The following is a 7,682-nucleotide window of genomic DNA, read 5'->3' as shown; positions in this document are numbered from 1 at the left end:
TCACTAATTGACTTTCTGAATTCTTTTTCTGGCAATCCAGAGATTTCTTCTTGGTTTGGATCCATTGCTGGTGACCTGGTATGACCTTTTGGGGGTGTTGAAGAACCTTGTTTTGTCATATTACCAGAATTGTTTTTCTGGTTCCTTCTCATTTGGGTAGACTAAGTTAGAAGGAAGATCTGGGATTTAAGGGCTGCTGTTCAGATTCGTTTGTCCTATGGGGTGCTCCTTTGATGTGGTGTTCTCCCCCTCCCTCTAGGAATGGGGCTTCCTGAGAGCAGAACTGTAGTAATTGTTTTTGCTCTTCTGGGTCTCGCCACCCGTTGGAGCTACCAGGCTCCGTGCTGGTACTAGGGAGTGTCTGCAAAGAGTCTTGTTATGTGATCCATCTTCAGGTCTTTCAGCCATGGATACCAGCACCTACTCTGGTGGAGGTAGCAGGTGAGTGACGTGGACTCTGTGAGGGTCCTTGGTTGTGTTTCTGTTTAGTGTGCTGGTTTTCCGTTGGTTGATCTCCAGCCAGAAGGTGGCGCTTTCAAAAATGCGTCAGCTGTCGACCTACAGGTAAGATGCAAACTTGCCCTATGGCCACTTGGTTAAGTATTCAGGTTTCTTAGGTGGTGGGCAGGGCCATAGAACTCCTTTGTCTTCAGCTATGGGGCGGAGGTGGGGGGAGGTGGGTAAAGGTGGAAAAGAAAGACCACCAGGTATGGGCAGACATAAGCATGTCTGAGCTCAGCCTCTCCTTGGGCAGAGCTTGCTGTGGCTGCTGTAGGGGATGGGTTCTCAGTCCAATGGAGTTGTATTCCCAGGGGGATTATGGCTGCCTCTGCTGAGTCATACAGGTTTCCAGGGGAGCGGGGAAAAACCAGCAGTCACAGGCCTCACTCCACTCCCATGCAGCCCTCAGTCCTAAAGGCTGGTGTCATTCCCACCATGCCCCCGCAACAGCACCGAGTCTGTTTCCAGGCAGCCAGTGACCAGGGCTGAGAACTTGCCCCAGATCACGAGCCTACCGTTTGTGAAAGCAGGCGGACTCAGTTTTCCGGTATCTCAGGGAGCCAGCAGCGATGATCCAGTTCTTCAAAGGGTCTATGGATTATCTTGGCTTTCCTCATTTTTCCTCTGGCAGTTCTTGGAGCAAAAGTTCACAGTGTGAGTCTCCACACATTGCCCTGTCTATCTGAGCAGGAGCTACAAGCTATTTCTGCCTGCTATCCACCATCTTCTTCTCTGTATCGTTTCAATTTTAGTATATGTGCTGCTGAAGCAAGCGTGAAGAAATATTTTTATTATATGAATTCAAAGAAGAAATAGCCAGAATTTATAGATTTAAAAAGCCCCATTGCTCAATAATAATAGAAGATAAACAACCCAATTAAAAATATAGACTGGGCTTGGTGGCTTATGCCTGTAATCCCAGCACTTTGGGAGGCCAAGGCGGGTAGATCACTTGAAGTCAGGAGTTTGAGACCAGCATGGCCAACATGGAGAAACCTGTCTCTATTAAAAATACAAAAATTAGTCTGGCGTGGTGGTGTGTGCCAATAGTCCCAGCTACTTGGGAGGCTGAGGCAGGAGAATCACTTGAATCTGGGAGGCAGAGGTTGCTGTGAGCCGAGACTGTGCCACTACACTCCAGCCTGGGTGACTGAGTGAGACACTGTCTCAAAAAAAAAAAGCAACAAAAAAACATATATATACACACACACACACACACGTATAAGCAAAGGGTTGAACAAATACTTCACACTTAGGATATCCGAGAGCCCAAAGCTTATCAAAAGCATTATTAAGAAAATGCAAATTAAAACCACACTGAACTACCACTGCACACCCATCAGCATGATAATTTATAACACAGGAAAAATATTTGCATATGTATTTTCTATTGTTGTGTAAATAATATGACACATTATGCACCTGAAAACAATACATTTATTATCTCATAACTTCTGTGTGGCAGGAGTTTGAACATAGTTTAACTGGCTTTTCTGCTTTATGATCTCTTACAATGCTGGAGTTGATATTTCAGCCAGGGCTGGAATGCTCTCTGAAAGCTGACATGGAAAAGACCTGCCTCTAAGCTCACATGACAGAATTAAGCTCATTTGACAGAATTGAGTGTCTCTAGGCATGCTGGGTTATGGGCTTCAGTCACGCTTAATTCCTTGCATGTTGACCTCTCCAGCATAGCAGCTTGCTTCTTGAAGTATGCAGGCCAACAGGAAAATAGAGCCTACTATCAAGATGTAAGTTATAACTTTGTCTCACCTAAACATGGCAGTAGTGACGTCTCATCCCTTTTTCCCACCATTGATTAGAAACAAGTCATAGGTCTCACTGGCACTCAAAGGAAGGGGATTGATTGCCCAAGGGTATGAATACAAGGAGGTGAGGATTGTTAGGAATCATTTTAGGAATTGCCTACGGCCACATGGTTTGACAAAGGACTCATATCTAGAATAGTAATGAACTTCTCCATTCCATACAGCTCAATTAAAATATAGAAAACAGACTGAGAAGGGATTTCTCAAAGAAGATATCTCATAGTCAATAAGCATATGAAGAAGTGTTCTACATCATTAGTCATTAAGGAAATTCAAATGAAAACCACAAAGAGGTTCTACTACACACCCACCAGAATGGCTAAATTTAAGCGACTGACAATACTGACTATTGTCAAAGAAGTCGAGTGACTAGATCTCTCCTTGGAGCTCGTGGGAAAGTAAAATGACCCAACCACATTGGAAAACACTTTGGCAATTTCTGATAAAGTTAAACACACACCTACCCATGATCCAGCAGTTCCACTCATAGGTATTTCTTCTCTGAGAGAAATGAATACTGTACTTGTGTTCACACACACACACACACACACACTTGAGTTATTACAACTACAAACTAGAAAATGCCAAATGTCCATCAATAGGAGAATAGAACTTAAAAAGTGGTATATTTATATGAAACACTACACAGCAATTTTTAAGAAGAATAGGCTACTGATAAATACAACAAGAATAAATTTCAAAAAACAATGTGCTGAGCCAAAGAAGCCAGAAACAAAATTCATATTGAATAATTTCATTTTTGTGAAATTCAAGAGCAAGATATTTTATATATGGTGATGGAAGTCAGAAAAGTTGTTATTTCTGGGAGGGTTTGAGAGAGGGTTTTTGGTTCAGAAGGAGCACGTGGAAATTTTCTGGGTGTGATGGAAATAAATGTTCTCTATATTCATCTGGGTGGTGGTTGTACAGATGTATGCATAGGTAAATAGTCACTTAAGATTTATACATTTTCCTGTAAGTATATTTTAGCTCAAAGATTAAAACAGATTGGGAAACATACTTTGACGTGCTTTCAAATCACCTGGAGATCTGGTTAAAACGCACATTCTGATGTAGTAGACTTGGAATGGGCTTGATATTTTGCATTACTAACCAGATGCCAGGTGATACGGATGCTTCTGGTAATGCTGGCTCAGTATGCAGCAAGGTCCTGAAATCTGTCTCTCACTGTTTACAATTGCTGCATAGCAAACAACCCAAACTCAGTGGTGTGAAATAATTACTGTATTATGCTAAAGATTTTGTAGGTCAGTGAATTGAACAGGGCACAACAGGGATGACCTGTCTTTTCTCTTTGAGGTATCATAGTATCTAAAGCCTCGATTGGGAAGAGTCAAATGCTGGCACCTGAAAGCTGGGGCTGGGATCACTTGAATGTGTCTTCTTCACTCACCTGGCTGGCACCTGGGCTGGGAGCATGTGAATGTTAGAACAACTCCCTGGGGTGACCACAGGGGGCCTTTCTATGGCCTTAGCTCTTATTTGAAGGCTCAGGGGTCTAAACATGAATGCTCTGAACAAATTTTTAAAGAAAGAGAGAGAGAAGAGAGAGATAAAAGAAAGGGAGGAAAGATGGAAGGAAGGGAGGAAGAAAGGAAGGAGGGAGGAAAAAGAAAGAAAAAGAAGGGAAGAATGAAAGGAAGGAAGAAAAGAGAGAGGAAAGACAGAGAAAGCGAAGAAAGGAGGAAAGGAGAGAAAGAAGAAAGGAAAAAGAGGAAAGAAAAAGACAAGGAAGGAGGGAAGGATGGAAAGAGGGAAGGAAGAAGAAAAGGAGAGAGAAAGAGAAGGGAGAAGAGAAGGAAGGAATGAAAAAGGAAGAGAAGAAGGGGAGAAAAGGAAGGAAGGAAGGAGGGAGGGAGGGGAAAGGGAAAGGGAGGGGAAGGGGAAGGGGAAGGGAAAGGGAAGGGGGAAGGGGGTTGCATTGCCTTTTCTGACCTAGCCTTGACAGTCACAGAAAGTCACAAATTTCCCCAGATTTGAGTGAGAGGACACAGATTTTACTTCTCAATGAGAGACATGTCAGGGACACATTGTCAAAAAATATGTGGGATGAGAAACATTTTTATGGCCCTACTTGGAAAATACAATTTTCCACCTCCACAGAGCCTTAACACAAGTCTGATTAAGTTATGTATCTTCTCAAAATCCTGGACTGCCTTCCTATTTCACTCAATAAATCCCCAAACCTTTCCCAAAGCCTGTAAAGATCCAAATGATTGGCCTGGGGCTGCTTCTGTGTCTTTTGCCTGTTCTGATGTCACTCATCAGAGTATTGCCTAAGTACTCAGTGTAAAATAGATGCTCTGTCACTCTGTCATCAGTGCCTCGTGTGTTTTTCCTTTTGTTATTTGTGTGTTTATTGTTTCCCCACTTAGAAGGTAAGTTTCAGGAGAACAGCAGCTTTTTTTCTTGCTTGTTGTTGTATTAGAATGAAGAACCATGCCTAGAATACAATAAGTACTCAATACATTTGTCCAATGAGTGAATGAATGGTGCTATTTATTGGTATAGCAATCTTAGTTACTAATCTGTTGACTTCTACTTATGATAAATGAGATTAAGATTTCTGCTTCTCCATCCTCCCAACAGACACTTTTCTTCTCCCATTCTCTTAATGTATTTATATAACAATTTATTATTGTTGTTATTACATGCTTCTGATGTGTTATTTTCAACTTGAGGGTAGATCAGAATTGACTGCAATGCTTGTTAATTTTCAAAACTGCTGGACTCTACCCAGAGAGTTTTTGATTCAGTAGTTCTGGGGTGAGCCTGAGAATTTTCATTTTAATGAGTTCCCAGGTGATGGTGCTGATGACAACCATTTGTAATATTAATATAAACACTCAGACCTAATGTAAATACTGACATTGAGACTGAGCTTTTGGCATTTTTGTTTTTGTTGTTTTTGTTCCCTGATTTTCATATTGATTTGTTTCGTTTTGGCCTCTGAGTTTCATCTTGGAAGCTTTCTTCAGAAGATGCTTGGTGATTCCTGGGTGTACATTTATATTAAGGACTGAGGTGCTGGATAACATCTAGAAAAGTGTGTGTGTTTGGTGTTTTTCTGTATAGTGATTGGATGTCATCTTGGATTAAGTTCTTCTAAAGCAAGTGCTAAGAGAGAATTATTATGAAAGTGATCTATTAAGCAAACACTCTTGTGTCATTGTTAAGAGTGGGATTAGCGTGGCGGACAAGAGGAAGAAGGCAAGGAAGAGTAAGATTCCAGGCAAAATCCCAACTCCAGTCCAATGCTACAGGGGAACTCTGGGGTAGGGTATATGAGCTAGGCTCTCACACACCCTCTTCAGTCAGTCACTGGTTAAGTGTCACCTGAGGAAAAGGATAAGACATCTTTAGTTCTGTCTTTGGCATACAGGACAAAGAGGCTCCAGTAGCAAAAGTGCCCTTCGGATAGAGTCCCAGGTGCCAGCTCTTAGAAGCTAAAGCACACAAAGGCTTGGAGACAGATTTCCTGTTATGATAGAGGGCATCTGAAAGAACTGCAGGTGGTGGGGTTGGTAGAGGGGCACCAACAATGTTGGCTGCAGAGCTGCTGGGGGTTTTCTTTGGGGAGTTCTATAGGAATTTTGTCTGGGTGACGGTGGGGCTATTGGACTGGGCACATGTTTTGCAGGTCACACTGCAGACTTCCCTTTAGTCCCACTGTCCTCTATTGTGTCCAGAGTCCTAGAGTCTAGAGACTCACTGGTTCAATTTTTCCACCAAATAAATCTCTTATCTCCTGCTGGTATTGCCTGGGTTTAGTGGTTTAAGTCAGAGTTCAGCAGTTCAATAACTCAGTGGTTTTGAGGAGATAATAGGAAAACCTCCTCAACTCCAGAGGATATTGAGGGGATGAGGAAAAAAAAAAAACAACAACTGTTATAGTGAGAGCCCTGACGTACATCATCTTTGACTCACCCAACATGGCTAAAGGTACATGTGTTTAGTGAAACAAGCTTAACAAAAGCTGAGGCTCGAAAGAGGAAATCCTAATCCGTGGCTTCATCCAGTTGTGACATGAACCCAGACCTGAACTTTTCCAGACATAGTCACCCTATTTTTTTTAACCTGAAAATCTATTTCAGGGCCTCAAAAGGTCAACTTGTAGGTGCCAATGATATTTAGAGATTCTACTGTGGTATATGAAGAATAAATCAGGAACTTAATCAATGATAGATATAGTGTTAGTCTGGCCATGTTAAAGATTGAAAACATGACTATTTCCTACATAGGAAGGTTATTACTCAGATTCTTCTATGAAATGTAGAGCTCTGATTGTCTTTGAAGGTTTATTTTCTTAACTTGACATTATTGACTTCTTGTATGAAAAAACCACTTATCCCAATATCTGGAAATTCTACTAGTTGATATTATTATTCCTTAAAATCATTAACATAATTTGTTCATTTAACCAAAGGATCTAATGGGCTTGAATTTGAACAAAAGATATGTATTAGATAGACAAATCAACATTATTGATATAGCAGTTTGCCATATTGAAAAGTATGAAGATTTGAATCAAAGTTACCAGCTATAAAATTTGGGCAATTGTGTACAAAATAGAAATAATACCTAGCTCACAATACAGCTGAACGAGACAATATCTGTAAAGCATGACGTACGTATAGTGCATAGCATGTTGTAGGTTTTTAACAAGTTTCGGTTCCCTTCTCTCCATTCACCCCAAATCTATCAGGAGCACTAATCTCTAACCATCTCCACGCTCTGATACAAAGTTTCCAGTGAAAAGCATTATACAAAGTATTTGGTAACAGCTCTTTTAGAATTTGTCTAGCAAGTTTTCTAGTCTGTACCCAAAAACCTCAATTAAAAAAGGAACAAAGTATTTAATTACCTCATAGTTCTCTAAGACATTATGTATCATTAAATATTATATACTATTCATAGCTGTTTTTATCCTTTTGTGTAATCCCAGCAATTGGGGTAAGTATAGTGCAGTCAGTACAACTACAATAACACTTAACAGGGTTTAAATAATAACTTCGACATTTTAGGAAATAGTTACTAAAATGAGATAATGTTTCTTTTAAAAATTAGACCGCATTTAATAATGAGGATGTGATCTCCTATTTTGGGGGGAATTTATGAAAAACAAAATGATGAAATTGCCCTTTTCTGGTTATGTTTGTTGCTTTGTGTTGCCTTTCCTCTCTGCAACCTCCATGCTCTACAGCACTGGGGAAGCTACAGAGAACCAGGCAGCCAGGAGGACGGAACCAACTTCCCACTCTTAGAAATCACCCTCCACATCCGTGAGGACTCAAAGTAAAAGAAAAATGAAAAGTCCAGGATCAACAGCAA

At 40.8% G+C, this 7,682-nt stretch overlaps 1 non-coding gene across 1 annotated transcript; it reads left to right on the top strand.

Annotated features, from left to right (window-relative positions):
* Nucleotides 1-7,126: 7,126 nt before the first annotated feature.
* On the top strand, nucleotides 7,127-7,186 carry LOC114673285 (U7 small nuclear RNA). Its single transcript, XR_003724006.1, has one exon. It is a non-coding gene; the product is annotated as a U7 small nuclear RNA (small nuclear RNA).
* The last annotated feature ends 496 nt before the right edge of the window (nucleotides 7,187-7,682 follow it).

Source organism: Macaca mulatta, chromosome 16 (assembly GCF_049350105.2).
Source record: "Macaca mulatta isolate MMU2019108-1 chromosome 16, T2T-MMU8v2.0, whole genome shotgun sequence".
In the NCBI taxonomy this organism is placed as follows: domain Eukaryota; kingdom Metazoa; phylum Chordata; class Mammalia; order Primates; family Cercopithecidae; genus Macaca; species Macaca mulatta.
Note: the sequence above shows the minus strand (reverse complement) of the source record. Positions and strands in the feature narration are given on the sequence as shown.